Source organism: Macaca nemestrina, chromosome 14, assembly GCF_043159975.1.
Source record: "Macaca nemestrina isolate mMacNem1 chromosome 14, mMacNem.hap1, whole genome shotgun sequence".
Taxonomy (NCBI): Eukaryota; Metazoa; Chordata; class Mammalia; order Primates; family Cercopithecidae; genus Macaca; species Macaca nemestrina.
In genome coordinates this window covers 40,832,225-40,858,669 of record NC_092138.1, presented here as the reverse complement: position 1 = coordinate 40,858,669, position 26,445 = coordinate 40,832,225, and the positions used below count along the sequence as shown (strand labels likewise).

At 34.2% G+C, this 26,445-nt stretch overlaps 1 long non-coding RNA gene across 4 annotated transcripts in view; it reads left to right on the top strand.

The window, feature by feature from the left end:
- LOC105489114 (uncharacterized) overlaps positions 1 to 26,445 on the top strand; it is a 193,240-nt gene that overhangs the window by 148,698 nt on the left and 18,097 nt on the right. For all 4 annotated transcript variants that reach the window (XR_011612561.1, XR_011612562.1, XR_011612559.1 and 1 more), the window contains 3 exons: positions 2,582 to 2,668; positions 3,619 to 3,792; positions 25,955 to 26,067. This is a non-coding gene — a long non-coding RNA (uncharacterized lncRNA). The remainder of the gene's footprint in view (positions 1 to 2,581; positions 2,669 to 3,618; positions 3,793 to 25,954; positions 26,068 to 26,445) is intronic.

Sequence of the window (26,445 nt, the reverse complement as noted above, 5' to 3'; positions counted from 1 at the left end):
TGTTTGAATACTACTTTTTATGTCACTTAAAAATCTCGACCTGGCGCGGTGACTCACACTTGTAATCCCAGCACTTTGGGAGGCCGGGGAGGGTGGATCACGAGGTCAGGAGATCAAGACCATCCTGGCTAACACAGTGAAACCCCATCTCTACTAAAAATACAAAAAATTAGCCTGGTGTGGTGACAGGCGCCTGTAGTCCCAGCTACTTGGGAGGCTGAGGCAGGAGAACGGTGTGATTCCAGGAGGCGGAGCTTGCAGTGAGCCGAGATTGCGCCACTGCACCCCAGCCGGGGTGACAGAGCCAGACTCTGTCTCAAAAAAAAAAAAAAAAAAAAAAATCCCTCACACCAGAGAAAAATAACATCTAATTCACAGACTAACCTGTTTACATTTAGCATTTCTCAATGTGCAAAGTACTTTCAGATGCTGTATCATTGTTTAATATTCCATATGTTCTGTGTAACTTAAACCCTGTCTGTTTTGATGGCAATATACCCCCCTAGCCTCACCCTAATCTGTGCCAGCCTTTCTCTTCTCCCTACAATTCTACATCCATCCGTTTTCACAGGCATTCTGCCTATGTTCAGAATACTTAAAGAAGGCTATTCTATGGGGAGATAAAGCTAGTACCCATGCTCAGGATGGAATGGATCTTTACTTTTCAGTTTCCAGCCAACTTCTTTTATTATCTATATCTAACCTCTCTAAGTCTTCAAATTTCCAAATTGTAAATTTGGAAATAACAAATATTTAGTTTGAGAGAGTAGAATTAGTCTTTTTCTGAGAAATTTGAGATTAAGGTGATCTTGTGTTTTAAATAAAAATAGGATAATTTACTCCAGAAAAGTCTTAGGGTGGTTTTCTTTCTTGGGGTGTTTTGTATCTCTGGGCATGTATTTAGCACCAGATAAGGTTTGAACCTTATTGTAAATCACTTTCCAGGTTAAGGAACCTGTGACTTAGGACATTCAGTGGATTTGCCCAAGTTAGCATACAAATAATGTTTCAGCTTTATCTTGTTTCCCATAAATGTCAAGCCTAGCTTTCTCCATCCCAGCACTGTGATATGTAAGTCACCCTTTCAAAGATTAATAACCTTTGCCAAGATTGGAGTTGATTTATGCTCTGGCTCTGTTGGCAGCAGAGGCCTCCCTACCCCAGCTCTCATCAGCTACATTGATTGGGCACCAGAGCTTCCCCCAGCCTGCTGCTTAAGCAGATGCTAATGGGCAAATGAGCAACAGCAGGGGGGAAGGCTGGGGTGATCTTCATTCATTAGCAACTGTTCAAGCAGCAGGCTGAGGGAATCTGCAGATGCTGAGAAAGACACTAGGATGAACATTGACCTCAAAGGTACTTTTGAAAAAAACTTGAATTTTTCTACCAGGTCAAGTTGCTGTGTTTTCCAAAACTTATATATACGGTGATATATAATGGTAGATAATGGGTTTATATTCTTCTTCAAGTCCCTGCTTTCTTATGTTGATGTCAATGTATGTATCAAAATCAATCAAGGTTAGATTTTTGGTTCTAAGCCACTGTCTTGTGAATTGCCTAGTCATAATAATCACAGCAGGTCTTACAAACTGCAGATTCTAATTCAATGGGTCAGGAGTAAGAATTGGAGGAACTGTATTTTTAGTAAATGTCATAGTATATTTTATGATGGCTTAAGGATACAACACATTTTCTAAGCAGTGTACTTCAAAATGTCACCCACTACCTCCTTTGTCACAATTACTCAAATAATTAATAATAATACAGTATACTCACATCTCCCTAGCCCTACTGAATGAGAATTTTGGGCCGAATCCAGGAATTTATTTTTAAGTAAGGAGTGTTAGGCTCAAGTTTCAGAAAGACAGGTGAATAAAAAGTTAAAATCCGGTCAAAGGGTGAATTCCAAATTATTTGAAAGCACTAAGAATTTCTCCTTTGAAGATATGAGTTCATTTTAGAAGCAATTTCTCTATTCTTTCCTCCTAAAGGATCAAAGGCAGATTTATAACACCATCCATTAAATTACCAACTTGCCTTCTGAACATTGAATGCCTATAGAATTGTCTTTGTCCCCACCTAACTTGATGTCTGCTTTTTTTTTTTTTTTTTGAAATGTCTAAAATGCAAACTCTGAGTTTTCTCAGCAAAGATTCTCTGTGGTCATTTCTGCAGTCGAAATTTCATATTTTGAGAGATGGTTCTTGTTGGATTATTTTACCGCTATGTACAATTGTCCTTGATCTTTGAGATGGTAAGTGGCCAATTAAAATTGTGACCAGGTATGCTTGCCTTTATTGCTAGATCACTCTATTATATTTCTTAGAGCTGGTCTAACAAGTTACCACAAACCTGGTGACTTACACAACAGAAATTTATTTTCCCACCATTCTATAAGCCAGAAATCTGAAATCAAGGTGTCAGCAGGACTGGTTCCTTAGGGAGGCTTTGGGGGAGAATCTGTTTGATGACTTATTCCTAGCTTCTAGGGGCTGTGGCAATATTTTGAGTTCCTTGTCTTGTAGACATATCACTCCAATACATACCTCTGTCTTCACATGGTTTTCCTCTTGCATTTCAGATATCCCTCTTCTTTCTTTCATAAAGACATCAGTCATTGGATTTAGAGTCCACCCTAAATCAAGGATGACCTCATCCCAAGATCCAAGTAAGAGTATTGCCACAGGTAGTAGGGATTAGGGCTCAGATATACCTTTTGGAGGGACAGCGTTCAACCCACTAAAATTACTGAACTGTAAATATATGTATCTAAGGAATAATATGTACATATTACTTAATATAGGTGTACAACTATGTTAATTATATGTATTACACATATTTTTCAAGTCTTCCTTTTAAGGCAGAGCTGAAACAAAATATTATATTGATTTTATGTTTTCTTGAAAGAGTTAAAATGTTCCTCTAATCTTAAGGATATTAGCTACCTCATATCAATATGTGGTATATGCCTGAATTACAAATTCAGCTGGAATTTTTTAATTAAAATAAACTTAGCATGTGCATTTTCTGTTAGATATATCTAATTATTAAATTCAGTCACCCATTACGCTATATTTTGTTATTATCTAGATATATTTATTTGTTTTTAGCCTTTTAGAAGTGAACGTAACTTGAATTTATTTTTATGTGAACTTAGAGGGAAATGTTTTAAGCTGTTTTTTCCAACGTGAATTCAAATCCATATGAGACCCATGTGAGCAGAAAATGTCAACACAACAATCACTATTTACTTGCAGTCTCATTCTCCTTTTTCTTCCCCACCCCTACCCCTCACTCAATATTAGAACCCTTTTGTATCACCCATTTTTAAATTCTTAGTTGGCTCAATTGCTGAAGGGAGAAAATAGAGGCCTGCAACACACTCCTTGCCAAGCACTGGAAGTATAGTTTTCTCATTTTAAATTCACAAAGTGTAGTCCTTCTGGCCCCAGGAGGCTTGGGCTGCTTTACCTTACTGTTGTAATGAGAATATACTGACACATTTTCATTATTAGATCAACGGAGAAGGACATTACAGGAAGTCACTTGCAAATGAAATATCAAAATTGGCTGGAGTATACACTTTCATTCTAATCAAATACCATTCTCTTTTTCCAGAATCAATAGTGGAAACCAAAGAAAGAAGACACGTGGTATGAAATTAATACAGGTGGTGAAGTCAGACTTAAAGCAGGTCCATTTATTCACAGTTGACTTGAATAACTGAAACATGGATTTTATAATTAGAATGTCTTGGAAAAAGCAACCTAATTTACAGGTGGACACAAAAAGGTAACGTGGGCTTTATTAGTTTTAGTATTGAGTTGTATTATACCCTTGATTTGGTAATTCAAGATGAAATGGATGAAACAGATTATTTCAAATTATCACTTTCTTCCAAAAAATTGTAGCATCTTTTTCAATTACAAATTCATTGAATCTAAATAATCATCTTTTAAAATATTTCTGTACTTTAATAAGCCTTATTTAAAGTCAACTAAATTATCATTCATTCCTATTGGCATCCATTCATGACTATTGTCACCAGCTATAACAAATGAACAAAAATTTTTGTTAGAGAAAGATGAGACATGTGTTTCTTATACTGTACAGTGTTAACAAGAACATATTAGTTGTCTCAGATTTATATGCCAAATTGCCAGTGCCTTTAGGGGACGTTATCTTAAAAAATGCTTGTATTGTAGCAAATTGTGAAGTCTATAATTTGCATGAGGTAGCATTATTTTTTTACCAATATAAAAAATCTAAATGATCTTAAATGTGAATGCTTGGATTTATATAAAAGTCATGTGTGGCATATGTGTAAGATATACTTACCCATTTACTTTATTGACAGTACATGTTTGTGAGCACATATAATGAAGGATGTATTACATGAGCTACTATATAAGCATAATTATTATGAATTTATAGATGTAGATAATAAAGTTGGTAAAAATGGGTATGCTTATGGTTGTAATTGTTCCATTGCTTAGCTCAAATGATGCTAAAATTTTTCTCCTAAGCATTTTTTTCTCTTAAATTTGACCTAGAGTCACCAGCCTTCCCAATTCAAAGTCAATCAACAGAAAATTATAATCAGTAGTACAGGCGCTCTGCCATATGTATGTCCTTGCCAAGATGTTGCTATAGTCACCAGATTTGTGTCAAATGGTAAACAAAATTGAAGGCTGGCAACTAGAGCTTATTTCTGTGTATTAGCAGGTTTAGTTTCAGAGTTATAGGAGTCCTCATGTAAAAACTCACAAGTTCTTATAATTTCAGGGACGAATATTAAGGTAAGTGGCAGTGTCAATATTAAAAAATCGATTTTTCCTATGAAGCAGTTCTTCTTCAGTGGGGAGATGAGAAAGTAGTCAGAAGAAATGTCTACAACTTGACCTGTGTGTTTCCAGGCATTTGAGCAAGGTTTGGAATTGCGTTCATAGTAGCTAATCTAGGCCTTTAGTTTGAATCAAGACCTTATCTATGGTTGTTCATGCTTCCTGTTTAGCCTTGAAAGGATAGCAGTAAAATTGGTATGTGAATTATAAGCAATAAATATAAAATAAACATACAGGCACTCTCAAGAAAATATTGAGCAGATATTTGAAAAGAGAAAATAACGTTCATAGTCTCTGTATATGTTGTTGAAGGAAAAAAATAAATCTAAATTTGTGAAAAATGTACCACTGGAAGATCCAGTAAGATTTTAGTTTTATTTTCTCTTCTGAAATTCTGCTTCTCATAAAAAATTATTTTAGATTACTATGGCCCTAAAATAATATGGCAGACATTGGTGTGTGAAATACTTTATTAGAGAACATTTATGCTATAGGTAATTACTAAAAGCAGTGAATGATAATAGCTACTCAACTACACTGGAATAATTTACTCTTAATATAATCTTCATTAAAGTAATATTAAAGAGGCTACTTTCATTGTGAAATGAAGAGATTTAACCATATGACTTATTTTATTCTTAATTGTAATCACATGGCTCTGGTCATATGCAACATAAAGAACATGTGCACCCAAGTGTTTGACTTAAAATAAAAGTATTAAAAACTGGGGAATTCATTTATTTTTTTCCCATTTGGAGTAGAAATTAGGACTATTTAATAATTATGCCTCTGATACCTCTTTAAAATACCTAAGAATTAAATCTGCTTCATTTGTGACCATTATAAATTTACATTAGTTCCTTAAATATGCTTCACCAAGATTCACTTAATTTCACATGGCATTTCACATTTCATTACTATAATCAGAGGTATTTTGTTACTATAATTTGGTATTAATGTAAAGATAGACAATAGATCAAACAATAAACTGGATTTAATCAAAATGAAAAATTTCTTCTCATCAAAAGCACTGATAAAAAATGACAAGTGAAGCCATAGATAGGGAGAAAATATTTTCAGATCATACATCTTGTATTGGACTTATATCCAAAACTTATAGACAACCCTCAAAATCAGTAAGAAAACAATCCAATAAATAAATGGGAAATTGATTTGAATAGACACTTTACCAAAAAGATATAGGAATTTTTAAAAGCATATAAAAAGATTTTCAAATCATTAATCATTAGGGAAACAAAAATTAATGCTACAAAAAATTAGTACTACTCACATTCGACTGGATAAAATTAAAGAAACGAACCATACGAAGTGTTGGCAAGGATGAGGAATGACTGGAACTCTCAAACATTTCAAGTAGAAATGTCAAATATACAACCATTTCAGAAATATGTTTTATAGTTATAAAAATTAGCATACATCTATCATATTATTTAGCAACATTATTTCTAGGTATTTTTACCTGACCAATGAAGGCACACATGCTTACAAACACTTGTTACATGAATGTTCATAGCAATTGCTTCTCACTAAGCAGTTCTCTTAGTAACACACAATACCTGAAAACAACGGATATATTCATTAACAGGTGAATTTATAATGATCTGTTGTATATTTTTGTAATGAAATGAATTGTTGGTATCTACATCAATATGAATGAAATGAATCTTAAAAGAATTATGCTATATAAAATAAGTTGTATAAAAATAGCACATACTTTCAAATTTCATTTACATAAAGTTATTGAAAATACAAATGGATACATAGTAATAGAAAACAAGTTATCTGAAGTTTGGAAGGAGATATGGAGGGAAGAACTAAGAAGAGACATGAGGAAATTTTAGGGGAGATGGATATGTTCATTTTCTTGACTTTGTTAGTGATTTCATAGTTTTATTCCTATTATAAAAATTATCAAATTGTACACTTCAAATACATCCAGTGTATTTGTAGGTTAATTACAAGGAAAGCTGTTAGAAAATGATTGGATTTTTCTATGATGAAGAAAAGTAATAGAATTTGTTAGAGGGGAGTTCGATAAACCTGGGGTTAATATGAGCTCCAGCATTTATTAGCTATACAGCCATGAAAAATTACAGCCTTTGTTTCCTCACCTATTAAATAGCAAAATATTACTGTCTGAAGGTTCTAGCTCAGAATTTACCTGTGATAATATTTGTAAATGCTTTACATAACACCTAGCATATTATTTGATCCTCAATAGAAATTAATTTCCTTCCCCATAGTCTTTATCATCTCTAAAGTTTATGTTGTACCACCAGTACAAAGCACTGGAAAGATGCTAACTTATGAATTGTACAAATCACAATTTTTTCCCTAGAAATGTCATAAACCACAAACTGGATGGCACTATGCATGTACACGACAAGCATCACTTAGGCAAGTTTGAAAAATCATCACTTTCATTAAAAAACTATACCCTAAAGGAAAAAAGTGTCAGAAATAGCTCCCAAATAAGAAACACCTACATGAACAGATGAAAAGACAAGGTCTAAAACAGGTAACAGACCCTGTCATGAACAGGAAGAATTAGGTTATGACTAGAGACAGTAATAGGCCTTCTCTATAACCTAACGTTTGGAAAAATTGAAGCACTCTAAAACTGTGAATATGTGACCAAAAGCACTGAAGTGAAAAATGGCTGAGTCGGTGATTTTGGCAAAGTTATGACAGAACTAGATCAACTGAAAATTTAGTCTGGTTCACTATGTAAGGGTGGATCATTAAAATATCGGGGGGGAAATGATCAAACTTCTTGACACTGAAACTGTGACCTAATTAAATAGATTGTGTAAAAACAAGGCCATCATTTATAATATATGTACTAATATCTTTAGAACTAACCAGTTTCCTTAATCAGAAAATTCAAGTTAATAGATTATAAAAGTAGTTTTATTATAAAACATTTTAAAACATATAGCAAAAATTCTGTTCAGATGATATGAAGAAAAATATCTTAGCCATGTTTGATTAGTTAAAAATGTTTCTGCATAATTTTATGTTATAATGTATCTCTTCAAAAGGAATAAATTAAACATGGAAAATATAATCATTTTCCCAGAACTATCTAGGTGATCACCATTTATAAGAATCTTATAATAAATGATGTCTTATAATGCTAAGAACTCTTTTATGAAGAATGTAATAGCCTCTTAATTACCTTTGGTGTTAATTCAATTTTCTATTTTTTATTCTTACATTCATATAGCATTCTGCAAACTACAAACTCCTTTTACCTGCATTACCTTATTTAATAAAAAGGTAAAATGTATAAAATATATAAATAACTCTTAAAAGTAAACAATAAAAAAGCCTGATTTAAAACTGGGCCAAAGAACTTAACAGACACCTCACCAAAGAATATATACAAGAGACTAGATAGCCATATGCAGAAGAATGAAACTAGATCCCCACCCTTCACCCTATACGAAAATCAGCTCAAGCTCTATCAAAGACCTAAATGTAAGACCTCAGACTTTAAAACAACTAAAAGAAAACATAGGGGAAATACTTCAGAATATTGGTGTGGAAAAAGGTTTTGTTTTAAAAACCTTAAAAGCACAGGTAACCACAGTAAAAATTAACAAATGAGATTATATCAAACCAGAAATCTTCTGCACAGCAGAGAAAACAATCAGTAGAGTGAAAAGGCAACCTACAGAATGAAAATAATAATTATTTGCAAACTTCTCATCCTATGGGATTAATATACAGAATATACGAAGAGCTTAAACATCTCAGCAGCAAAAACACAAACAATGTGATTAAAAGATGTGCAAATGATTTGAACAGATATCTCTCAAAAAACAGAATTTATCATCAAATGTATTTAAAAAATAACAACATAAATCATTAGAGAAATGCAAATCAAAACCACAATGAGGTATCATTTTGAGGTAAGAGACCTATAGGGCTTGCTTCTAGAACCAGATGAAAAAATATCCAGGACTAGCAAGTGGCTCCAAAAGCAACCTCTAGTTGCCCTCCCTACACTCAGCATAAGACACTTACACCAGCACTATGACAGTTTACAAATTCCATGGCAACACAAGAAAGTTGCTGGCCCTTTCCATAGCAACGCTCAGAAGTTGCCACCCGTTTTCTAGAGATTTCTGAATAATCCCCCATTAATTTGCATGTAATTAAAAGTGATTATAAATACTCACTTTTAGTCAACAACCAACAAGATACTATAGTCAACAGCCCATATGTTACTACTGTTGTTGCACTGCCTATGGGCTAGTGCTGCTCTGCAAGAAGCCGTCACTGATCTGTAACATTGCCACTTCAGTGAAGCTCCTTTCTTCCACTGCCAGCTTGTTCTTAAATTTTTTCCTGAGCAAAGCCAAGAACCTGCACTGCATTATCTAGTGCCCAATGTGGGACAAGAGAAGTCAGTGATTGGAGAGGCAGCTAGATGGCAAAAAGCAGAGAGGCAATGATTGTGAAAGAGATGGCAGTGAAGAAGCGAGATGGTGAGAGGTGGTGAAGCAGCAAGGCCATTGGTGATCAAAACTGTAGAGCTGCAACACTAAGTCTGTAACACTAAAGAGCTGCTAACATCGCAGAGCTGTAACAGTAGTTAAAGATTCTTTTCAGAGCCATCATCTTTCTTGACAGGTGGAGGCAGTGAAGCTGAGTGGATGGGTGAACAACTGCAGAGCTGCTGCCTCATGTGGGACCCACCACTCCAAATGTCAGGTCACAAATCTGCACACACTTCATCTGTGGCAGCCAAGTCCTACCCAAGCCAGAGTAACCTGGGTGACTTCACCCAGCTCACCCCATGCTAGAGATCAGTTGGGACCATTTTGGCTCCTGTACATGGGTGAGCATCCTCTCTGGCCCCTTTTAATATTGGGTGAACCAGGAAATAAGTCCTCTGGCTAGGTGGTCAGTTCAAAGTCCCCTGTCATTTTGGTGCCATGAAAGAAACTTGCCTGGCCAACTATGTTCTTGTCACCCTTTCTCTTAGTCCTTTCCCCTGTATTGTCCTATGTTTTTTTCTGCCAGTCATTTATTTTCCACTCTGAAATGAATGTTTCATTTATAGTTGTTTTTGATTTTTGCTTTGGCTCCTTGCTAACTGTATTTGGGCAATTATTTAAATCATGACACTTGGTTGTGACAGATCCCCCATTGTGTTGACCCAGGACCACCATAGTCATGTTGTTCTGTGCTTCCAACTTGGCCTTTGGAGGTCACAGTTGGCCACCCCCTAGATGCTCAGGGGTTTTTAGCATTGACATTCCCTCTAGGATTGTGGGTGATAGCCCCACTCATGGGGAAATCTTGGTCTCTTGGTCTCTTTTTTCTGCCCTGAAGTTGGAAATTATCGTTTTCTGTAAGAGCCAGTTGTGGACCCCTCTCTGTGTGCTGTCTTCCTTTCTGTCCAATAAACTGCTTTGCTCAAGCCCATCTTGGACTGTTGGGTGAAGGGAATGGGGGTTCCTGGCCCCCTGACCTGATGGGTAGCTACCCACAGTTGCAGACAAGTGGATGCTTGAATATTTTCTTCGATGTCTCTCTTACTGGGTGGATTACCTGTTGGCTTGGGGCCTCTAAGGTCTCCCTTTCAGCAACACTATTTACCCTTACCCTTCCTCCTTTCTACAATTACCTTTTTTTTTTTTTAATCCCTCTTTGTTCAAACTAAAATGTTTACTTCAATCTCTTTGGAATTCAGACCCAAAGCATTCTACTGCCCACCACTCATATCTCATAATCCACTTTTGTAAAGCTTTACTACCTCTACCTACATCTTCTCTGCAGTATGTGGGAATTTGAAAGTAAAAGTAACTAAGCTTTCACTAGACTTAGGGCAAACTGAAAAAAAAAAAATTTCTATAAGAATCCTTTCTGGAAAGTGAACATGACAGTATCCCAGAGGACTGGCCACTGGGGTGTCATGTAGGCAGTGGGAGCAAATTCAAGTTAGATAATTTAAAGAGAAAAAAATAATATTCTATTGCAATACCATTTAGGTTCAATACAAATTGGGGAACCAAGAGATTTGACCTAAACATGGTTCTTTACATTATAATACTATTTAACAACTAGATTTATTCTGTAAAAAAGAAGGAAGGAAAATGAGGAGAAGTTTCTTATGTGCAGCTTTTATAGCCTCTACCAGGATGTGAATCTAAGAGAATGCTGCAAAATGTGTCTAGCCCATGTCACTTTCAGGGACCAAAAAGCAGCACTAGTTATCTTAGATGACCCCCTTTTAGCTGCACCTGCTAGGAGTTTCATGCCCCGCTTGAAGCCTCTGCAGTTCCTGAATTCTGAGGGAGAGTGCTGCCAGTTCTCTAGTGCAGGATTTCATTCCAAGGTCATCAGGCACCCCCGTCCCTTATCCAACTAAGCCTAGTCTATACCCTGCAGCCTACAGAAATAAGCCTAACCAATACCACCAGGAATGCGGCACCATATCAGCTCCTGAAATTAAATCTGTGCCCTTTGTGAGAAACAGACAGAGATAGGGGAACAATCAGAGTATATCTCACTTTTTTATGTACAATTTAGCTTTATGTGAGGATAAATTTAGCTAGTTTTCAGAGAATCCAGGGAAGTTTATAGAGGAATTTGTTAAGTTGACCATGTCCTTTGATTTAACTTGGCATGACTTGCAAATATTATTATTCACTTGCTATACCATAGAGGAGAAAGAAAAGATTCTAGATATTGCCCATGAATATGCAGTTGGAGTGCTGCTTGTTACCAAGGCCATTTATTGTGTAGGGGGAGTTTCAGAGCTGGACCCTCAGTGGAACTACTAGAGAAGTTCCCAGGACCTCGAACTCACAGATCACATGCTAACTTATTTAATAGAAGGTATAAAAAAGTGCATGGTTAAGCCAGTTAATTATAGCAAGATTAGATAAGTAATTTGGGGAGATGAAAACCCCACTCTATTTCAGGGCTACCCGGATGAGGCCCTCGGGAAACATACTAATGCAGACCCTGACTCCCTGTAAGGCCAAGTTCTCCTGGGCATGCATTTATTATTCAATCTGCTCCTGACGTTAGAAGGAAGCTACAAAAGGCAGCAGTGGAGCAGGAGAACCCCAAACTCACCAGGCTGCCTCTGTTAATTCTGTTTACTTTCCCAATTAACCTAATCCAGTGTGAATGGAAACAAAACTCTATAGTAAATATTTCAAAAATTATAGCAGCAGGAAATCATCTTAATGGTTGCTGGATTTGTCATCAATATCCCCAGGATAGAGTTTCATTTTCCGGCACATCTGGAAAATCTCACAGCCAACTCTATGGACCTCTCAATTAACCATAGTGATCCCTTAGTATCCCGACCCTTACTTGCTAGGTATTCTCCCCCGTTTTTCATCCGTTGTTGTGCTAATGACACAAAAGTAGAAGTTTCCTTACAATGCTTTAATCAAACTCTAGTAGCCAAGTTCCCAAGGCCACAGTTAGGTAAATGAAATCCCACTTGTAAGTGAGGAAACCTTACATGGTGCCTGATCTGGGAAGGTAGGAGTACTGCCCCCTTCTGGAAAACAAGAGCTGTTCAACCACCTCCATTGGGACAAGGAAAAAGTATCTCTATAGACCCAATCTGGCAGGAAATAATAGACATTACACCCCCATAGGGCCTCAATTTGTGCCCCAACTGGGGTCATCTTTGTCTGTGGTTATGAATGGGAAGGAGTCCCATCCTGTGACCACTCCCAACTTCCTAGGAAGCCACCTTTTCTTTTAGGAGTAGCTTTCCCTTGCATATCAAAAACTTGGAACAGGAGTTAATGCACGTTGGCCACCATTGCCACTCAGGGGATCACTGTCTACAACCCCATAAAACCCAGAAATACTAGAAATAAATGAGCAATAAGATTAGTTCTGGTGAGAACCAGTGAGGCAATAGGACTAGTGGCCCCATGTTTATTGCAACACCATTTACCATACCAAGATGTGGAAACAGCCAAGGTGCTGAACAGCAGATGAATGGATAAAGAAAATGTGGTATATATATATACAATGGGATGCTATTCAGCTATAAAAGAGAATCAAGTCTTGTCATTGCAGCAACCTGGAAAGAACAGGAAGACATGCTAGGTGTAATAAGCCAGAAACAAAAAGTTAAGCACTGCATATTCTCACTCATATGTGTAAGCTCAAAAATCTCAATCTCATTGAAAGTAGAACAGAAGCTATAAGATTCATTGAAGGAAAGAATAGACAGGGAGAGATTTGCTAAATAATACAAAATTACAGCTAGATAGTAAGAATAAGTTCAAGTGTTAGTTCACGCTGTAAGATGACTATAGTTAACAGTAATAGAGATATGATTTAACATAACTACTAGGAGGATATTCAATGTTCCCAGCACAAAGATATGATAAACGTTTGAGATGATGGCTATGCTAATTACCCTATCTGATCACTGTACATTATGTATATATAGAAACATCAATGTGTACTCCATGAATATGTACAATTATATGTCTATTTTAAACATCTCAAAAATACAGGAATTATTTGACAATTTTTTAAAAGAATATATACAGGTGGCAAATAAGCATGTGAAAAGTTGCTTCATCTTACATATCCTTAGGGAACTGTAAATTAAAACAGCAATGAGACATCACTACATACCCATTAGAATGCCCCAAATCCAGAACACTGAAAAGATCAAATGCTGATGAGAATGGGGAGCAACAGGAACTCTCATTTATTGCTGGTGGAAATGAAAAATGTTATAGACATTTTTTATGTGTGTAACATTTAGTAATTTAGTAGTTTTGTATAAAATAAAATATATTCTTACCATATGATTCAATAATATCACTCCTTGGTATTTGCCCAAATGAACTTAAGACTTATGTACATGAAAAAATCAAAACACAGATGTGTTCAACAGTTTTACTGATAATTGGCAAGCCTTGGAAGCAACGAAGATGTCCTTTAGTAGCTGAATGGGTAAGTAAACTGTAATACAACCAGGTACTGGAATATTGTTCCAGGCAAAAAAGAAATGAGCTATTAAGCATAGAGGAAACTTAACTGCACTTTATTATATGAAAGAAGCCAATCTTAAAAGACTAAATACTGTATGATTCCAGCTATATGACATCTGGAAAAGGCAAAAACTATGCAGATGGTAAAAAGAGCACAGATGAGTTTTAGGGCAGTGAAACTATTCTGTATGACACTATAATGGTGGATAGATGTTATTATATATTTGTCTAAATCCATTGAATGTACAACACCAAGAGTGAACCTCAATGTAAACTATGGACTTTGGGTGGTAATGATGTGCCGATGTAGGTTTATAAATTATGGCAAATGTACCACTCTGATTGGGGATGTTGACAATGGTGTAGCTTATACATATGTGTGGGCAAGGGTAATATGAGAAACTCTGTACCTTTTGATCAGTGTTGCTAAAACTTTCTAAAAGTAAAGTCAGTTTGAAACAAAAATTAATTTTAAAATTTATACTTTTGAGATATTCCATATAAATGCTCCCTAAATTAACTTGACTATTAATTTTTAAAAACCCAAGAGAAATAAGAAAAATAACTATTTTAATGTTTGAAAAACTACAAGAAGCAGGCTTCCATAATAGAGACCACAAATCAAAGATGTATATAAAGAGAAAAATATATGTGTATATATATGCTTACAAACATTTTCACATATATAACTATGTACTCAGTAGTTGAGGGGAAAAGAAAATAAAAAATGTAAAGGAACAAAGATTAAAAGCTGATTGTCTGCAGGTATATTTCAGTAGCCAGTAGGAATACTGGTTTTTTTCTGAGTATGGAAGACCAGTATCAGTAGGTTGCTACTGATATGAGAAAGTGTTCTAGGGTCACATTTTTCTAGGTGGTCTAGCATAATTTTTCTACCTAAAAGGAAGAGGAAATTCCTAGGTAGAATATTAACTCCTTAATGCTTAAAAGGAACCTTATTCTCCCTGCATTGGCAAAATGAAAGGTATTCTTTTCAGAAACTCTATGAAATAACTCTTGTAGGATTTCACACTGTAGCCAATGGTAGAAGGACATACACTTACAGTAGTCTGTCCAGTATCATATATTTGCATTATGCATTCCTCCCTTGAGGTTAGTTAACACCTGCATATTCTTTTTTTTTATACTTTAAGTTCTAGGGTACATGTACACAACATGCAGGTTTGTTACATATGTATACGTGTGCCATGTTGGTGTGCTGCACCCATGAAGTCGTCATTTATGTTAAGTATATCTCTTAATGCTATCCCTCCCCACTCCCCCCTCCCCACAATAGGCCCCGGTGTGTGATGTTCCCCTTCCTGTGTCCAAGCGATCTCATTGTTCAATTCCCACCTATGACTGAAAACATGCGAACACCAGCATTCTGAGAACATGCGAACACCAGCATTCTGAGAACATGCTCTGGATAAGGAAATCCAGAGAATATGGCCAAGTTATTTTATTTTTCTTAAGCAAATATAACTGAATAAAATAGTGTTAATCCCATGATTTCACCTCATTAATACCACATACTAAATACGTAAATTAAGTGATTCCCAAAAGCATAATTTATAATGCCTAGTAGAGTGGAAAAAGGGGCCTTCAAACCCAATGGTCAGTGAAACCAAATCCCATTCCCAGCCCTATAACCAAAGGTGTGAATCATTAAAACGAAGGGCTTAAGAGTAACCTAAATATTCAACATAAACAAAAAGGTGATTCAGTGGCTTCCACATACACTCATATATAGCCATATTAATACTTACAAAAATTGCAAGTCAGTCCATAGAGAGGGACCCTCGCTATCTGAAAGATATTACATTTTATCCAACTATCCTTTCTGTGCCTTTAGAAAAAAAAATAATGAGAAATGTTTAACCCATCTGTCATAGTTTATTTTCCTTTCACAGTAAAAAATATTGTGAGGTAAAGGGGTATATACATTTATTTTACATTTAATACAATTGAAAATAGCATGTTAATAACTTATACTGAAAATTTTTCAATAACAAGAATTTGTCATGAAGAGCTGAATCATTCAGGATATAATCAAAGAACCATTATAAGAATATAAAGACTTACATAATTTATATATTCAATAAATAATTCGGGTTTGAAGTTGTTGTTAATTGCCCATATCCAATTGTAGCACATATTATATCTAAAAATATCATTTTAATTTACATGTTTACTTATTCACTGTCTTCTTACTTCCGTTAGATGGGATGGTCCAAGAAAGCAAAAGTTTTCTCTTTAACAATTGCTATATTCAAAGTGCTTGGTGTAGGGACTAGCACATACTGAATGGCCGAAAGACTCATTATGACTTATGTAAGCCTAAATACAACATGAAGAGTGGATATAGATCTGTTGGCCCTTTAATGTGGTTATATTATTTAGGTTTTAATTGTTTCCTTCTTTATATTTTCTATTTTGGAGGATTATACAGATCAAGGGAAATGAAATTACTATGTACCTTAGCAAGAAGTGATTGAGTAAATTCCAAATTGGTAAACATTCCCCAAAACTGTGATTTAATGCAGTTACTGCCCTATAGGTAGCTTTTTAATGGCTTCCATTCTTCGTAATTATTAAATTCATCATGTTGCTCTTTACATGTTCCTGTCTAGCCACTTTAACTTATGATTTTCGCTTCCTATTTTAGGAGTTTATGTGTGTGTAAATGTGTGCATATGTGTGTTTGTATATGCCCCAGCATTTATAAGTGGAGTATGAACCCAAGGTAAAAAACACTTTCAGACTGAACATGAAAAATTTTAATGTGCCTCAAATTAATTTAAGCTAAGATTTTTCTTCTTAATTAGCTGTTTTATTATGATAGTATGTTATGTATTCATTTGTTTAAATAACTTATAGTGGCTTACTAGAATGTGAGAACTGAACTCTGGTTCTTAAGAAATATAGAAAATTAGGCATTTACATAAACAGCTTTTGTTAAATGTAAAAGAACACATAATTTAAATTGTTTAAATGTGTATGCCCTGCATATAAAGATTATTGTGTTGCTAGTCTGTTTAAATAAGAACATAAGCTCATATAAGGGGGGTAATATAAAAGAGTTTCCATATTTAGCTTATTTTAGTTATCTAAATGCTTTTGGACACATTATGCGTGTAATAATCTCTAGTATGCTATTTTATGAAGTGAAGCTAATTTTAGTCACCACAGCAGAAAAGCACAGTCTCTACTGCAAATACTTTCCTCATTTAGCAATTTTAGTTGTGACAAGACTTTGCTAATCTGATTTAGAAACTCTTCTCATAAATTTCTAAATTGAGATGGCTTTGAAATTAACTGTGCAGTAGAGAAGGTGAACTATTTTGGAAACTCACCCTGACCATATGAAGTCATTAGTTTTTACCTTATTCATTCAAAACTGCTGTTGCTCTGTTGCTTTTCAGAAGATATTTCCCCGATGGGTAGAAAACAAAAATTCACTGATTCTAATTTTTAAAATTTTGTGTGTAGATATGTATGTGTGTGTTTTATATATATATGCATAAAATTTTAAAAATATATATGTGTAGATTACATGTATCTATGTATGCTTATAATTAAGAATGCCACATGGGCTTTATACATATATATAATTTACATTATATATTATGTAAATTACATGCATATTATATACATGTAAATAATCTACATATGTAGATTATATATACTAATATATATAAAGCTCACATAGCATTCCTAATTAAAAGCAAAAGTGAGAGAGACGGACCATAAAATGTTGTTTGCTATTACATATGTCAGTGCATTTAAGGGTTATCAAGCCAATAATAATGCAAAAAGCGGGAAAATATGAAAAAAGAAAATTTACTCAAAGAGTATGTTTCAGTGTGGAAAGTGTGGAAAATGGTGTCAAGTTCTTGCTAACTCCTGAATAAATAGCGTTTTTCTGAATCCCAGGTTTTGTAATTGCAAATTCTCCATCATCAGGAATAACCCTGTAAGTTAGGCATAGGGAAAATTTAAGGATAAGACTTGGGAGGAATTCAGGAGGGGCCATGTAAAGATCTAGACATCCTACAAGTGATTATGGAAGAGAAAAGCAAGTCAAACTTTGAACTTTGTGATGGTTTACTGAAATAAGAACCTAGTACACAGATTACAAGTGTACGCAAAGGCTTTTCTACCTTTGTGTAGAAAAGGGAGATATAAGAGTAAATTCTGGGAAGAGTATGTTCGTAAAATAGTTCCCACATCTCTAAATTTTCTTCCATCAAAACACACAGAACAACTTCTGTGAAAAAACAAATACACATTGATAGAACTTCCATTTCCAGCTAAGACAAAGTAATAGAACCTGGAATAGTCCTTGGCTGGAAACCTGAACTAAACATGGTAAAACAATAACTTTAAGGATTTTAACAATAGGCAATGGAGGGCAGTGATAACCAAGAGAAGGGAAACAAAGAAAGTGAGCCAAACAGTTCTCCCAACTTACTGCCTAGGGTGTGTCTGGTTGTGGAGAACAAAACTGGGTGTCCAGAGAAACCAAGGTAGCTACAGTTCACTAGGCAGAATGTTGGAAGAAAAAAAAACAAAACAAAACAGAAGTTATAGAAAAAGAAAATTCCAGAGATCTACAGAATGTGCATCTTATGATAGTTAGATGAGTACTGATTAGCAAATATACATGAGGAAACTAAATGAGAAAATGAGACAGTAAATGAATCTACAAAAAAGGCAGAGAGATTAATTGCTGGGAACTCACACAGGGCTGGGGATTTACACCACCAACCAAGGTAGAAAATCTCTTAACACATGGAACATTGGAATGACTCTTCAGCCTCTTATATCTTATTTAGTGAAAAAAAAAAAAAATTCCCCTAGACTACAAGTTACTCTGTCCTCCAACAAAACCAAAAAACAAGACTCAAAAGGAAAAAACTGTTTCCAAGTAACTCAACTGTGTACCAGAACAAAACTCAAGAATATGAATAGAAATTTTTTTTTATTTAAACAAATAAGGTGAAATATACAATGACTAGCATCTAGTCAAAAACTACCAGTAATGCAAAGAAGCAGGAAAATGTGATTTATAATGAAAGTAAGATTTAATCCAGGGAAATATGGTAAAATAACACACCTGATTGAATTAGCAAAGACATTAAAAATTTATTATAACTCTGTTATTTCTCCTGTGTCTGAGAAAGTACAGGGAAGATAAAACATGCTAAATAGAAATGGGATAATTTTAGAAAGACTCAAATCAAATTTCTAGAGATGAAAATACAATTTATGTGATGAAACATTAACAGGATATTAAACATTGGAGAAGAAGAGATAAGTGAACTTGAAGTCACAGCCAAAGAAACTATTCACAATGAAACACAGAGAAAAAAAGAAAAGAAACTAAAGAAAATGAGAGAACCATCAGCGAGCCATGTGAAACTTTAAGCAGATTAATAATATATATAATCAAAGACCCTACAGGAGAAGGGAGAATGTGGGGTAGTACACAATAAGTATGGAGAAATAATAGTTGAATTTTAAAAATAAATTTGACAATAATCATTAACTGCCAAATCCACAAAACTCAATAAACATCAATACAATAAGCACGAAAAAGAATATACCAAGCTACCTTATAAAAATTGCTAAAATGAGTCATAAAGAAAAACAAATCTTAAAAGCTGCCAGGAAATAAAAAGATATGATGTATATTGGGGGTAAAAATAATGACAGCAGGCTTATTTTTAAAGACCTTGCAAGGTTTGTCTTGAGAAATCTGTTGAACCAGAATATCATAATCCCTGAAAATATCTTTCAAAAGCAAAGACAAAATAAAAACGTTTTTCACATACACACATAGCTAAAAGCCAACATAGAAGATAAAATGGGATCATAAATAAATATTCAAAAGAGTGAGAAAAAAGGGAGAATCAATTAGACTTTAAAAGCTAAGGATTTGTTATAATGTAATATCAATAATTATGCTAAATGCAAAAGGTCAAAACACTCCACATGAAAAGCAGAAATTGTGAGTGCAATCCACAAGACAATAACATATACAAATTGAGATTTATCTGAACTAAGATCTTCTGCTCCTTGAGAGTCACTGTAAGAGAATGAAAATATAGGCCACACACTGTGAGAAAATAATTACAAATCATATATCCAAGAATAAATTTGTATTCAGATTATAACAACTTTCAAGGCTCAATAATAAGAAAACAAGCAAATTAATTTAAAAATGTACCAAATGTTTAAACAGACACTTTACCGAAGAAGATCCATAAATGGCAATGAAACATGAAAAGCATGAAACATGAAAGAGTACAAGAAAAGATTCTGAGCATCATTGTAATTAGGGAGATACAAATTGAAATCGCAAAGAGGTATTATATATTCTGCAATGTCTAAAATTAAAAGGACTAATTTTACTAAGTGTTGCCAAGGATATGGATGAACTGAAACTCATGTATTGCTACTGGGACCTCCTCCTGTGTTGCAGTAAATATTTCACTGTTTCTCTGAAGTTTTTCTCAGCAGAAGCTGCTATCACACAGGTATTGAAGCTGTCAATAGTTTATACCCACAACTCAGACTCTGGCTTAGCTTGAATACCTTTTCACCTAGTTTTGCTTTAGAACTTGTCCATGCTATCTTTGGGATGGCAGGGAAAGGGCAGTGAGGCATTTCACCACATCAAAAACTTACCTTCAGCAAATACAAGTGTTTGTTATTCCGATGTCACATCCATAAAATTGAAACTAATACTATATAATCAAATGGGCAGATTAAATACAAATAATGTATGTAAAATAAAAATAATATGTAGAATTTCTCTGATGGTTTAAGTGTCTTTCCTAAAAGGAAAATTGACCTTGACTTTGAGGTTAAAATCAACAGATCCATTCAGAAAACAGTTTCCAAATTTGTTGCCTGAAATAATAGTTTGAAAGACCAACTGCTATGAGGAGTGATTTATCAAATAAAATTAGGAAACCTGTTTTCTGTATATGGTTCAGAGAATCACTATGCACAGAAATATTTTCAGACTTGTGGTGTCCCTAAGTAAGAAAATCTATTCTATTTTGTTAAAGCTAGCATTTACCCCCAATTTTTTACCTTTAAACTTATTTCTCACATAACGTCTTTTAATATTGCTACAAATAGAGAACAATTATTGTTAAATACACCTTTGAAGTTTAGTTTGAGTCATGAGATATTATAAGAAAAAGAAGAAAAAATGGACAGAAATATGCAGGAAAATTTTCTGAATAATTTATGTAGCTTTAATCTAAAATACTCTTTGTCACTTTGCAAACATAACTTTACAATTCTGGACCTAAATATCAATTCTAAATTAACACTGACTTGAGCAGCTTGAACTAAATCTGTGTTTGCAACTATCTAGTGTTATATGGTTCTGTGCCCTGTATGACTTTGACCTTAGAGATTTTAAAAGCCATTGTAGAGAAGGTGAATAACAAAAAATGCAGTAAAGTGTTTATATTTATCTAAAAATTAGTTTGAGGGAAAAAAAAAGTCACATCAATCTCCCAGGTAATGATGTAGACAAAAAGAAACCAATAAAAAGGTTTTATTGAATGTAACAAAAATAACATGATTTAGTAACTACAACATAAAACCTGAGGCAAAGTCACCTACGGCTTTCCTCTTCCCTATTGAAAAAGAATCCCAGAGGTAACAGTATGATCCTTAGAGTTTATATTCTAATTTTGTCACTTATTAGTTACTTGACTCTGTTAATCTATTCTAGCCTGAAATTTCTCTTGCACAAAATACTGGTAATATCAGTCTTCCAGGGTGAATACAGTGTCTGACATGGCATAGGCCTTAAAAAATAAGAGTTGCTCCCTTTCCTTGAGATGTTTAGAATTTCAGCATTATACTGGTTACAAATTTTCAATCAAGTCATCAAATATCAAATTATATCAATATATGTTGAAGGGCAATACATAAAAACCATAACATTTCTCTGATGACCTTTAGCTAAGCAAAATAAATTGTAAAGGAAAAAATTTTTTAAGTCTATAAAATTTAAAACAGCAATGTTTAGACAGCTGACAAAAATGATAGATGTTTCAAAAAATATAATTTGTTTTAAAATGTAAGAAAATAGAGATGCTTCCAAAATGTAATGGGATTACTAGAGTTATCTATGTATTCAATGTATTTTTACTGTGTATTTATTATTGTATGTATTTTATTGTTTAAAAAGGCAATGGAAAAATTTAAATTCACTAACTGAATTTTTAAAACATAAAAAAGAAATCTTGAGTAGACTAAACTTATATGTAGAGGCAGAATTACCATCTGCTCTGTAGAAAAATAATTAATTTATAGGTTGAGCTATACGAGAGATAAGTTCTTATGAAATGACATATTCCTGGTTTGAAAACCCTAGCACAGTATAATTCATCTTCCTAAATAACTATTTACCCAATGACTATAGTGAATTCTTCCTTTTGCCTCAAAACTAGGTAGAATTTTTGAAACTGCTTTCCAAATCACTTGAAACGAAGGTAATTTTTTGTTATATTTTCATATTTAGAACAAGGCACTTTATAATAACCCAGAGATAGCAGGTTATTTATGACAATCATTATCAGTAAGCTAACATAGACATAACATTTTAGAGATAGGCCCTTAAATCAGACCTCCAAATATCACCCCACAGGTCACTAGTCACTCTGCCTTATTTTCAGTATTTTAATGTTCTTTTTTAACTTCAGTTTGGAGAATGCATATTGCCTTTCCTTTAAGTTCATTGACTTCCTCTGCTACAGTGTTTAAATTATTAATAATCAATGACTGTTAATCCCATCCCTACATTTATCATGTTAGATTTTGCACTTTCCAGATTTTGCATTTACACTAGGTTCATTCTCATGTTTTCCATCTGTCTATTGTGACCCTAATTGTTTTCCCATTATGTTTTTTATATTTTTCCTTTAGATGATTGAACACATTTTTAGTGTTTCATAGCTGCTTTGAACTCCTTATTCTCTAAATCCAATGTCCTTGTCATCTCTGCCTCTGCTTCTATTTATTGCTTATTACTTTGGTTATCAGTCACCTTTTCCTGCTGATCCCCATGTTTAGTAACACTTTTTGTATACTAGGCACTGTGAATATTATTTTTTAACGTTTTGATGTGTTTTTGTTGATTTTTTGAGTGTTCCGTTTGTCTTGATGGCAGTCAGCTTTCTGAAGGATCAGCTTTATCCTGTCAGGGCTTGTTTTTAGGTTGGATTATGGTAGTTCTAGAGTAGTCCCATTCCTAAAGTGTAGCTTTTTTTCTTGGAAGGGAGGATGCAGGGAGGTCTTGATTAAATGCCTGATATGTTCTTTGTCAAAGTCTGTTGACTTTGGCTACTCTCTCATTTCTCCCTATACCATGTGAACTCTAGACTCCATTGCCAGCTCACAAACCTCTCTCCTTCTCCAGCACCTGATTTCGTCCAGGTCTCATGGCTCTGAGCACACATACATATGTGGTTAAAGACTAAAGAGGATCCCTATGTAGATTTTTAGAGTGCTTTCTTTATTCAATTCTCTCCTCTCTGTTACCTTAAAAGCATTACAAGGCTGCTACCTCAGAAGCCCAAAACTGTCATCTCATTCTCCTCTGCCAAGTGAAATTACAGTTGTTTATAAAGTGTCCGAAGGCAAAAACAAACAATAAAGAGAGAGACTATGGATCTCTTCTGCTGTTTTTCCCATCTCTCAAGAATCACAACCTTGTGTTAGCTATAGTCTAATACCTGAAAATTAGTTCTTCATATAGTTTATGCAATTTTTAATTGTTTATGGATATGCAGTTAAGTCAAATACTCATTTTGGCTGATATCAAAAGTCCATTAAAGCTCCTGAAATACTGCCAATTTGATTTTATTTTTGTACAAGACAAAAATAAGAAAGAATTTCTCAATGCTGAAATAAAACCATGTATCCCAAAAAGGGCTTAAACTGATGCTCCATCATTAAGGAGCTGAAGAGAACACAGTGCCCTACACTGAAACTTGCTCCCTAGGCAAAGTTAATAAATGCTTTCTCCATGTGTTTTCTTTAGTTAGATCCACTCAGGCAAAGGTATCAGTGACCTGAGCAATAGAATCTACAGAAAGAGATATAGATTATAGAGAGCTGTATTTTTAATCTAAAATTTCCAAGGAGTAAACAATACAATTCTGGATTTGCTTTAACCTTATAATGCTAGTACCCATTAATATTTTTTGTGATTGACTTATTTCATTACATATATGCGTCTGTCTTCTGAGCCATCCCTAAATTCGTGGCAAGCATTTGCATTTTTTATTCATCTATATATCTCTAATACTAACCTTTGGCTGGATATACCAAATGCTTTTTAAATGAAATAATGATTAAATTTAGATTTACTTTGTTTCAAAAGAGGTGGGGTTTTTTGGTATTTGATGTAAGTGTATACATTGAATGCTGATAATGTGCTTGTCACGTTTCTAAATTTTTAATATAATTTATATTTAAAACTTATAGTAATATTATTAGAAGGGCACAGAAACATAGAACAGCAAATGACTTGCCCAAGATCATATGACTAGTGAATAGTGAAAATGAGATTCAAACTCGGGCACCAGGCTTTTAAGCAGTTTGACACGCTACTTCTCAAGCAAGAAAACTGGCCATATTCATTACATAACTCCCATGATAAAAGTCACAGAAATATTACTTCTTATGTGTTGGATGCCAAAATCCAAAGGAGATTTTAATGGGGGTAAAAAAAAAAACAAAACATTAAAATCTGTTATTCATTAGCTTGGCAAAAAAACTAACAGAAGCAGAGGCTGATGTATATTCAGAGACTGCATTACGATTCAAATCTGCTTACTAAAGTAGAAAACATTTCTCTAGGTAAAAAAGTTAGTTTTGCAAAACCCAACAATTTGAGATGAGTTGAAAGAGGTGGGAGGTGTAGGGCAGAGGACAATATATAACTTCAGAGTTTATACTGTCGTATCATGTACTAAGCAGGTCCATAAGAAGTTTGAAGTTATCAATACATGATTGATAAACGAATGGGTGCATTTTTCTTCACAATTAGTTTATTTTTACTCAAAACGTTTGAATCCTTCCATATTTCTGTTGCAATATCTACTTAGAATGTCTTTCAATTACATTAATAAGTGTCCTTCCTGACATTGGACCCAGGGTGGAAACCCAGAAGCCTATGTAGTTTCAAAAATTCAATTGAAGAATTTTACAAATAAACTTTCATCATACTTGTCAGATTTATATAACCTAATCTAGTAAGAGAGAATATTGTAGCTAAATAGCTTAGAGGGAAAGTATCTTTTTTTAATTGGCACTGGACAATTTATTAGTCTCTAATGTCATGGGCACTTCGTTAGGCTGTGAGGAAGTAATTGGTGGAGTAACATTCAATTGAAAATCTCTGTGGATGACAGTTCATGCCACCATTACATCGACTTAATCAGTGAGGTCCAGTAGCGTCCTCCTCCTCCTAGAAGGAGCACATCCATCATGGAACAAAAGATTCTCTAATGCCAGTATGCATTGTCATGTTTTTCTCTTAGCCTGTATGAGAACAAAAAGTTTTCAGAGTCTAAATAGAAGAGTACCAGACATCCTTATCCCATGGAAAATAATTGCCTGAATTCCTAACAACATTTCAGTTCATTACTTTTGCCATATTAAGAAGATAATCTGCATGGATATAATCTTACTTAGGCTAAGTGAAGACTGTTTCATGCCTTGTTCCTGAAATAGATGGGCAATCTCCTGATAGGTGTGAAAAACTACATATATATAAAGTCTTCGCAAGTGTCATTGCTATGCCTCTCAACATAGCATCTGAATATGGCCAAAAAAATCTTAAAATATAATATCCAACCACAATCATCAAATATATTTCCTACTACTTTTAGAAATTTCTGTATTTAGTTCTCCAGCTTCTAAGGGGGAAAAAACCAAAAGCATAGGGCAGAGCTTCCTTTCTTTCTTTTTAATTATATTTTTCTCTCCTTTTTTTAAAACTTTCTCATTCCTCTCTTCCTTCCCTGATATTTTGATTCTTCATCTACTTCACAGTACATAAGAAAACCTCTCAGATATTATAGGCTTTGATTTCAGTGTGAATGGTTTACTTGAAACTGACATCAACTATTTCTTGGGGAAGACAGCTCAACACAAAAAGGATGTTTGTAAGTATGCCTTATTTTAGAAAAGAAAGAAATAAATGACACTTATTCCTGACAGTGTGTAATATATGTGTTATTATTATCTTGATCTGGCCCAGATGAATTCTTTCAACTACTTCACTCCATATCACATATTTTACATTAGCAATTTTAACTCACCATACCATCTGTCTTTATCAACATCTGCCTATACAGATGTAGAGTTGACATGGAAATATTCATAATCAACTTAATTTCTATCATATTCACCTATTATTAGAGTAAATATTGCATTGTTGGTTACTTTTTCTTTTGTTTTCACCTTCAAATATTTTATCATTATTATTGTCATCTTGGTTCAAATTTTAGTAATTTAAAACTAATGTGGCAGTGACCTAAGCA